The sequence below is a fragment of the Ascaphus truei genome, chromosome 4 (genome assembly GCF_040206685.1).
Source record: "Ascaphus truei isolate aAscTru1 chromosome 4, aAscTru1.hap1, whole genome shotgun sequence".
In the NCBI taxonomy this organism is placed as follows: Eukaryota; Metazoa; Chordata; class Amphibia; order Anura; family Ascaphidae; genus Ascaphus; species Ascaphus truei.
In genome coordinates this window covers 352571740-352582709 of record NC_134486.1, presented here as the reverse complement: position 1 = coordinate 352582709, position 10970 = coordinate 352571740, and positions in this window count along the sequence as shown.

The window sequence follows — 10970 nt, the reverse complement described above, 5'->3', positions numbered from 1 at the left end:
GGACGAATCAGTCACTGGAACAGTTCATCTGCTGCTTCATTTCCGATACCCAGGACAACTAGGTGGATCTCCTGCCATGGGCCAAATTCTCACATAACAATCTGCGTAATGAGTCGACTCAGGACTCGCCATTCTTTTCTAACTCCGGCTTCCATCCCTCAGCTTTACCTTCTGCAAGACCCCGATCCGGGGTACCAGCAGTGCACAATAGGATTCTACATCTTTAAGAGTCATGGAGAAAGATTCAGGAGAATCTCCGAAAGGCAGTCTCCATGTAGAAGAAGCAGGCCGATCGGCATCGCCGTGAAGCATCTACAGTACCTACAATCCGGGGCAAAAAAGTATGGCTATCCACCAACAAAATCTGGCTCAAGGTTCCTACAGCAAAATTGTCACCCTGATATTTTGGCCCATTCCCTGTCATTGAGAAGGTCAACCCTGTGGCCTACCAGCTAAGGTTGCCAGCTTCCATGAAAATTCCTTCAGTTTTCCTTACATTCCTACTCAAGTCCTTCATCCAGGATTCCCAGTTCCCTGCCTCGACGTCTCCTCCTGAGCCTCTCCTGGTTGAAGGCCAGCAGGAATTTGTGGTCTAGACCATTCTAGATTCCAGGATTTCAATAGGAAAATTACAGTACCTGATCCATTGGAGGGGCTTCGGCCCCCAGGAGCTTTCGTGGATCTCCAGGGACCAACTACATGCTCTAGGCTCGTTTGGGACTTCCATCAAAGGTTCCCCTCCAAGCCATCCTTGGGACGCCCGGAGGTCGTCCCTGAAGGGGGGGTACTGTGAGGATTGGACCTTGGTCCCGCCCTGTGACGCATTGGGTGACGCCTTTTACGGGTGCACTGCACATGAGCGCAACATTACTCCTGCTGGTACTGGACCTAGGCTCCGCCCCCACGTTGCATCTCGTGATGCAACAGAGGATGCTCCTGTCTCTGCTACATGTCGGCGTCACACGACCAGAAACACTCGAAGGGTTAATGCGAAAAACATTAATGCCCTTCATTACTCCACAACTGTGATACACTCCATCCCTGCCTATCAGTATACAGTCTGTGTGATGACTCATTGCCTGCAGCCTTCCTATTGGCTCCCTGCCCCTTATATACTCAGCCAGCCCTGAGGCAAATTGGCTGAACATAAACTTGTGTTTATGTATGAAGTGCTTGCCTCAAGCATCCTGCTGCCTTGCTGTTGCTCTGTGCATTCTGCCTTGATCTCTTGTACCTTTTGACCTCAGCTTGTACCCAGACCTCTACTTCTCTGACCCCTGGACGACAGCTACGCACAATGACCATTTTGACTTCTCTACTCCTGGACCCCGGCTACACACAACAACCATCCGACTTCTCCAATCCTAGACCACAGCGAGTATCACGACTATTCTGACCTCTCTGTCCGTGACCCAGCTACACGACTACAACTCGGCAATCCGGACGCGGTTGTGCAGTTGTTGGTCAGTGTATTCTAACATCACCACCTCAGTCCTGCGGTTCCGTCCTTTTTGTGGTGAGCACTAATTACAACTATAATAAACCCTGCAGCCAATCCATTTCAGAGATTCTAAGCGCCAAGACAGGAGCAGCAAATTCAAAATCACCAAAAGATGCTCAGAGTGAAATAGACACGAGCCGGCTTCAGAAATTTCAAGGCGAGACATTTTCTGTCCCACTTTTCCGGGCCAAATTCTGAGAATAGAATGTAGGAGTTGCGGCTGGGATTGCAAGTCGAAAAGAGTACCAGGACGTTTGGTACTATCTCCCGGTCAAGGGATATCTCCGGAGCAGATACAGCGGTGGCGTCAGGAACTTAATGCCGATTTAATTTCCGGGACATTTCGGGCCAAGACCCGGTCAACCTAAAGACTTTGTTTTATGGACTGTTTCACCTAGGAAAGGGTAGTTTTGTATCCCAGACCCCCAGTAAGTGTGTTTTCTCTTGTATTTTGTAATCCACTCTGTGAACGTCTGTTTCAATGGAATAAATTACAATTTGTTTTAATATTTGGTTTTGCTCAGTGATATCATCCCAGTATATAGGTGTAAATGCCTGGTCTCCTGTGACAGTCATATTTATATTTATACAGTACCTATGCAAACTAAGCAAGTTTCTGCAAAAATACAACTTTTATCCATGATATTACATTCTGTATTCCGTGACCTATTTGTAACCTAACCACTGACTCAATGGCATCATGGGCACTTTTTACTAAGCAGTCCTCTGCCATAAAACACCACCTGGTGCTGGAAGACACGTTACAACCCATTCAAGTGACAATTTACAGGAGTGTCTTTCAGCACCAAGGGGTTCAATGTGGGAGACAGCTGCTTAGTAAATTTGGCCTAAACTGTAATGTGAATTTTTAAAAGAACCTGAAATGTGATTCACCAGCTAAGTAAAATAAACGCAATGAGTATTAAAAAGAGGCCGTTACAGGCAAGAGCTGATGCATTTCTAATTTTTACTTCATACTAATTCCTATAAAATAAGGGCATCTAAAATAAATTTCTAAGAATGTTGATACTGTACATTAAATTACTTCAACAGAAAAGTAGAGCATAAAGTGCGCACTCACCGGAAGGGGCGGCGGTGGACCTGTGGGGTCGCGAATGGACAGGTAGGTCTCCAGCCTCTCTCTCTATACAGGTTCCTCCTTCACCTGGCGGAAGTAAGGGGGTGGTGGAGTCATCTTACCGCTCCGCTGCCTTGCGATGCTCTGCGGTTCCTCCGGTGTAGTGTCAGGTCCCATCTCCGCCACACTGGGAGTCGCCATGGCCGTGGGACTTCTACACAGTTCAGGCCGCACCAGCGCTCGCCGTTGAATGGTCTCCGGACTCATCTGCTCTGTCTCTCGGGTTAGTGGACTCTGTCTTTCACCGCTGGGGTGGTCCGCCGGCCGGCGCATCACCACCGATGAAAGGCTTCCTCTCTCGTCGTCCGATGAGTACGGCAATGGCACCTCCGCTGGGGAGGCACATCTTGTCCTCGCTGCACCGCCAGTGGATATAGGTACGAAACGGGCCCACTCCGGTACCTCCACTGCAGTTGCTCTCCTCTCCGTCGGAGCACTTCTTAGTAGCTGGGCCTGGATCCCTACCACAGGGGTGATATATGGGATCAGGGCAGCCTTCGCATCCGCCTCCTCCACTTCGATCAGCGTCGCTGGAGAGGCCTCTCGCGGTGTCTCAATAGTAGGGTTTGGCTCTGTAGGCCAGAGGTAGAAAATGCCACACTATTGGCACCATGCTGTAGTACTCGGCGCAGGCCCAGGTGACCTGCATTGGACGCACAGACACCGCAGATACTCGCGCCCATCAACCTCAACAACCAGGAAGCCACCTGGAATCTGAAAAGTAGTCACACTCAAATCAGCCATCTTTTGTGCAGGGGTTGATTCAATCAGCTTGCTTGCTCGACAATTAGCTCCTTCTTTGTCGCCAGCCAAACAAGAGTGAGGTTCTTGAGTCTCACTTCCTGTCCCTCCTTCAGCTTGGGAGGAACGCTGTGATTGGTTCTCGGCGTGCCCCCTCCCTCTGGTGGATGTAGAGGTGGGGCACTCTTTCTCTTTGAGTGACGTGGGCTTGTCCTTTGGCTTGTCACTGCACAGGTGGGCGCGGCTACAGCTTTTGCGTCGTTCCCTTCTTTTAGGTGGGGTTCTGGTTTTGGCGCCAAACCCTTGCACATTTCTCTCTACATTCCTCGCACAGCCTGCTTGCACGCAGCATGTGCGCGATCTAGGCTTGTCGGGAGTCGCCATTTTGGATCGGCTGCAACACGTGTTGCAGTGAAAGGCACCGCTGTTGCCATTTTAACCTCCTCCATGCCCAGCAGAGCACATGTATCTATCGCCGCAATCTATAGTGAGCCCACTAAGCCCACGATAGAGCTACTCTCTGTGGCTGAAGTTCAACTCGTTCCTAAGCACTCACAACACTCAATTTTGCTCTAACCAGTGATAAAAACGCATGGCATACCCCAGGCTAGGCAGAACTCTCTCCTTGTACACCGCACTCGCTGACGGTTCATTACAAGCACTCTGTGGTGTGTATTCTGGATACTGGCTAGTGTATTGGGACTTCCAGCAGTACTTGGCATCAATCTACTTTTGGCCACTCATAGTGCAGACTCTTATGCTGAAGTTCCTGTCCCATGTTAACCAGGCTACCCCCGTAGGCCTCCTACACTATCTGCCTCAAGGCGACTAGGACAGCTATAGCCAAATGTACCCAAATCTACATCACCCTCTTAGGGAACCCAGGGTGTACTGTGCGAGAGAACAGTCCCTCCTGACTACCCCTAGTCTCCAATAATGCCCATCTTTCTGCAGCACTTGCTCTGAAAGTGTACATACTAGTTCCAGTCCTGCTTCGCTGAAAACCTGTCCTGATTATCTCAGCAGTGCCTCCAATTGTAGCCCATCGACCCACCCCCAACCTCATATCGGGTACCCTAGGGTGTCTCTTGGTCTGGCTACATGTCTGAGTGTGGCGCATACCTGCTGGCAACAGGAGGGCCTGAGTCTCCTGCAGTGACATGGGGGACAACATGACAGGTCTCTGGGGTGGATGCCTTCGTTCTCCTCTAATGATGCAGCGCCTCCATCTGTCGCAGGCCCCAGGGATATAGGGTTGAATCCCTACAGCAGAATCCCCTCCCAGAGATGAGAGATTCCAGTCTCACACACTGTCTCTTAAAATAACAGCAGCTCTTTATTATCCTCCTTCACTTCAGTAGCAGCAGAAGAGACACAGGGTATACACAGCCAGCCAGCTGTCCTCCTTCGTGATGTCCCCTGCCGCCACTCTGGGCCTAGGGCCACCCAGAGTGGGGCTAGCTCTTCCCACACCCCCTATGAAGGGTGAGAGGTACTTGGTCCACCTAACTCTAACAGCTCTACTCATCAGGTGGCTAACTCATTCTCCTACTACCACACTCTCCCAGACTGACACTACTCACTCTTCTCACTCTAAATAGGAAATGACACTGATCTTTGTATCTTCCAGCAGGCACCGCCCCTATGTCTCTTGATTGGACACAGGGTCAGGTGACCTACCTTCACTGACTGAGGGCAAATGTCTGAAGCAGGGAAAATCCATGATTACTCCTGGCAGGCCCTCCTCTTACACAGGGATTACTGCCAGGAGGAGAGTAGAAATATAGCCCATAAACTTACCAGGGCTACAGTTATAATTTGCATGCCGAAAAAAAAACAAATACATTAATATTAAATATAGTGTATAGCCATAATATGGGCTGTTCTGGAGAATTCTTTGGAGAGTACAATTCTAGTACTGTATTACAGTACATGACTAAAATGTTAGTGGCAAAATTGCAATGTAATGCAGCAGACAAATAGATATATGAGACGATATGGGTAAAATAGTATGTGCTGTCATGGAGGTAGGATCAAATGGAACTTGTTGTTTCTATTACGTACATACACACTTAGACAGTGCATCTAGGGTTTGTTCTTTTTGTTTCCTGGAGTGCACTTGTTCTACCCATTTAAAAAAAGAAAATTACTGTACTTGGTTTGAGTTCACCATCTCAAATGCATCTCCTTGCCTTATCTTGATCTATCTGAAAAGATCTCAATATCCATGAAGAAATGTGAAATGTAAATCAATTATGTAATCATCTAAGCTTAATAATTGCATGCTTTAATAAATTATTGTAAATCACATTTGTTTTTTTCTCAGTGAAGGATCAATAATGATCCCGCTACTGAAGATTGAATAAGACAAATGTATTTTTAGGACAATAATTTTCTGAGTATAATGAATGTGTCACTTTATGAAGATTAATTAATGGTCTAGTTTTCTCTCAAGCACTAATGAAGTGAAACACTTTGTATTTATTAAAAAATATAATTCTAGTACTATCTTTGTACAGTATGTGTTGTGATGTGTGAGAGCTATATCTGCACCATTGTAGGTATTTATTCCATCTTCTCTACTTACATGTTTTTATTAGTATAAACCCAAGAATGTATTTGTATACAGTATGGGGTTCAAATACAAGGTATTCAATTCCTATACACTCTTGTCCTCCAGTACCTTACTTGTACTTTTATAGAAAAAGGTGTAGTTTTTATGGTTATGTTTTTCTCTTGCTTAAATTGCATAAATGCATACTACACTAAAAGGTTAATAATTATATATTTTTTCTCTTTACATTTATTTCTTGTCTAGAGAAATATATAGTATATTTCATTTTTTCTTGTTTCCTGTGATCCTATGGCTGAACAAAGAGAGGGCTGCATCACAGAGACAAATGGAGTGTACAGTATGGTGCGCTGGAGAATGTGTACACTGTATATGTATGTATGTATGTATGTATATCTTTATTTATATAGCGCCAACAGAGTACTCAGCGCTTCACAAAGAATACAGTACAGGGAATTATAATAATACAACAAGCACAGCAAAATCACACAATAGGAAAGGAAATCCTTGCCCTGAAGAGCTTACAATCTAAGTGGTATGATGGGTGACTTACAGAGACAGCAGGTAAGGGAAAAAGTGCTGTAGATGGCTGGTATGAGTGGTTGGTATGAGTGACTGTGGGTGTGGGACAGTAGCTATGAGTGCAAGCTATTGGGATGCTTGATTTGCGGGGTGAGTTTTAAGGTTAGTCAGTAGATAGGCTAACATTATTAGAAAGTGAAGAGATAGCAGGGAAGTGTGGGTGAGAGCAGGCGTGTATATGGCTCGGTCCAGGTTTAGGAGAGATATGCTAGGCAGCAGGAAGGAGTAGATAGAGGGTGTGAATAGAGGATTTGTGCCGGTGCTTTTCATTGAGGGGTAAACAAGTTCTTGGGAAAGAGGTGTATAAATAATGGTGCAGTATATGGGCGCAGACATAGGTGGAGGGAAGGAAATATGAAGACATATGGATAAGAGGGTAGTGGGGAAATTGGACAGAACAGAAAAGTTTACAAAGCAGTGAGAAAACAGTAAACACAAAAAACAAGAGGGAGGGCACAGTGAGATGCAGGAGGAGAGACTAAACCAGGTATTGAAGGATAGGAAGAGTACAACTATCATCAGACCATTACGTTCTCAACATATCTGCTGTACTGGTGGTGGCAGACTGGGGGGAACTGAAAATAGTGAGTGACAATCAGACAGCAATGTAGACAGCTATTGTTGCATTATATTTTTATAGTGCTGGAAGAAGTGTTATTCATAATCTACTAGTCAGCTGTTCCGTCAATGACCTAAGCATCTTATCTTAGATTCTGGGTACAGAGGCTGTATATTTGGGAGGAATCAGATGTTTATACCCCTACCATCACCACAACTACAAAAAGCCACTTGACTTTAGGTCTGAGAAGAGGAAAGCGGTGATGATGACCACTGTGTTTTGTTGTGTAATGTGGGCATTACTGAGGCTTTCCTCTGAGAACCTTCATCATTGGCCTCGTTATTCGTTTGCCTTTCCTCCTTTTCCAAATTTGCCTGGACACAATCAATTAGATTTTCCTTGAAATGATGTGATAGAGAAGAGAAAGATGCCATTATGGAACGTGTTGTGATCATTTGAAAGGAGCAGTGATAAATGAATAGAATTTGGTCACACAAACAGTAGTCCTACATGGTCTAGTTGAGAAGATGTGCACATGTCCTAAAAAACCACTCTACTTTGTTGTGTGAGAATTTAATCTCTATTTATAAAACAGCAACCTTGTTGGGATTGGGTGCAATAAAATAGGTTACAACTATACCTTTAAACAATTTGCGCTGTCACATTTAGGCAAAGAAAAAAAAATCTTTCTCCACTTAGGAGGCTAACTAAACAAAATAAGTGCCCAAACTACCAACCCATGCTACTTAAGATGGGTTTATATCAATTATTTATTGGTAGCTGGAAGGAGGACTTGTCTGGGCAAATAACCCATTCGCCTTGGGGAGGAGCTTCACAGATGAGGTGCTGATTGTGTGGCAGGGAGACATAATTTTTTTATGATTTTATCGAACATTTACATGTGAATGACTTGAACATTAGACTAACGGCTAACTGTGGTCCCACAAAAATAAAATGTATTGATATTTTTGGGGGAAATAGACATGAATTATAAGATAAGCACAACAAAAACGATTCCATTTCATCCAAACTTAGTCAAGTTGACATATTTTTTTAACATCACTTACAGTAGGTCTTCCAGTGATTCATATAGAGGTCCACCTTCTTACTCTACAGTACTTGCTTCATCACATTCTCTGATTTGTTTCTGGAGATCTTCTGAACTCGTAGCAAAAATAACCATGCCTTCTGCAAATCACAGGTGACACAAGTCAAGCTGTTAATATTGATTCCTTTTCCTTCCCAGTTCAATTTCTTGAACAATTCTTCAAGTGTTGCTGCAAAACGTTTTGGTGACATGGTGCCTCCATATCATCCTTCCTTGCTGATCCTTATCTTCCTTGTAACTTCATACTGATGCAGCCACGAGTATCTGAACACTTGCCTGTGAAAATCTGGGGCAATACCCCAGTAATGCTGCAACAATTCTGCTGACACACTAATGGCCCATCGGATTAACATAGCTGGTCCCCCTGGCAGTCCCATTCAAACTGAATGAAACTGCCAAGGACCCCCGCTGTGTTAATCTGATGGGCCATTAGTCTGTTTGCAGAAATGTCACAGACATGTTGCAGCATTACTTGGAGATTGCCCCAGATTTTCCCAGGCAAGTGTTCGGATACTCGTTCTGCATCTGTATAATCTAATAGTTAAGGTGGCATCATGGAAAATATTACTTATAATATCAATATACGCTTATTGAACACTTTTTTTTTAATGCATTTAACATGAGGTGTAGCTTTTCAAATTTACAAATGCTATGTTGGGTGGTAGATTATGTTCAATACTTCGGGAAATCACTTCTTGTATATTCACTTGAATGGGTCATAAGGTGTCTTCTAGAACTAGGAGGTGTATTGTGAAATAGCATTGGTTAGTAGATATGGACCAGTATAACTACATAGCATTCCATGGTATATGACAAAATAGAATTTATTTCTTCCTTTATAATTGTGAAAATAAGGGCACATGTCTAACTTTGCATAACATAATAGAACCATTTCAAGAAGCAACCTGAGATTGAAGTCTCATAAGTGCCAGGATTTACAGTATATAAATACTTAAATGTACTGTAATAATCCATAAACCAATAATTTGAGGCAAAAAAACTTCCTTAAAATGTTAAAACAACTGCCAAAACACCACAATACCATTGGCTATTATTACATATAGCCCATATTAACTGTAGGATGTGTCTCGAGTACAATTGGCTGAAACATTTTAAGTAAAGTTCTTCCTACATGAACACATACAGTAGATAGAAATGCATCTAAGTACTGTATGTAAAGAACTAATGATGAATGTATTTATAAAGAGTCATGTTTCACTGTTGCTTAAATAATTGAAAAGACAGAAGCAAGCAAGGACAGATTTCAGTGTAAGTGCATTTTTCAATTAAAAAATATGATCTTTAATGTTATATCCTTGGACGTCACTTGTTGGATTAAATAGCATTAATACTAGTCATAATGATTTGTTGGTAGAAATATGAACTACTGTAATCATTGTTTACTTTATAAATATTTGCATTTTCAATTATTAAACTACTGCCTGCAATCGGAGGACACAGATCTAAATTGGTGTGTCTAACAAATAATAAATGCTTCATTACAAACAAGCTTGAACAAAGCAATGCCTTGATGAGATGTTTTAAAAAAAAAAAAATACAGATGTAGCTGCCTGTTCTCTACTGCATCATGGGAGAAAAGCGCGGCCATCTCGCCAAAAACTCCACAGGATGGTCATAGCAGGCTGTAATGGTTAATCGGATTAACATAACAGCAGTCCCTGCGTTTGAATGGGATTCACGCTGTGTGAATCCTACTGGGTTCCACCTGTCTGTAAGAGACTTGCCGTAAGAGAGGCTGAATCAGTCACTCAACCTGCACGCCTCTAACAGGCGATCGTGGGGCTTTTATTTTAATAATACAGTATTGTAGCAGGGAGGCTCCGGAGCTGAACCACATTGATTTCAGTTCCGGAGACCCCCTGCTTCTCGAGTTATAGGCCCTGTTATGGAGTGCCAGTATCCCTCTGCTTTGTTTAAATCTCACGATCACATGGGCTGTGACGTGGGAGAATTTAAACTTGGCTTCAGGGATACCAGCAGCCCGTAACGGGGCCTTTAACTCGGATCAGGGTGTCCCGGACCTGAAATCAATGTGGTTCAGCTCCGGAGACCCCCTGCTACAATACTGTATTATTACAATAAAATAAAAGCAGCTTCATTACCTTAACGCCTAACCGCTAAGGCAATGAAGGGGTTAAGCCATACTACCTGGTTAATTGGGGGCAGAGGGGGTGAGTGAAGGGGGTAGTTGCCCCACGGTGGGTGGTTAGGCCTACGGGAAGGTTGCGGGAGTGTTTAACTCCTTAATTACCTTAGCGGTAGTAACCGCTATGGTAGAAAGTAGTCTCTTTTCATTGAGGGATCCCAATAAAGCAGGGCACCGGCACTGGATTGTGGGCTTACACAATTTTGAAAACATAAATTTTTGAGTAACCTTCTGCATGCTGTTTGGAGATATTAAAATCTTCCACTTAATATACCATAGAGGATCTATATTGCACTTTCTTTTACTCTCCTTACATTTTTTAAGTATGTTTGGTCAACCTCTACAAGAGAGCAGTAAAACTACAACGTGGGAACTATGTTATATCATGGCCTTTTTTGGTCCTCATTATTATATTTTATGGTTAATTTGTTCTCCTAACATTGTTTCCAATTCCACTTCAATTGGTTTCAGTGATTTAGTACAGCACCGTTTATCTCTGTTAGTAAATTTTAAAACTTGTGCCAATCTTAAATATTTATAGACAGAGCAATACTGTATATCATCAAACCACCATAACAGAATAACACTCTTATTCTTGTTTT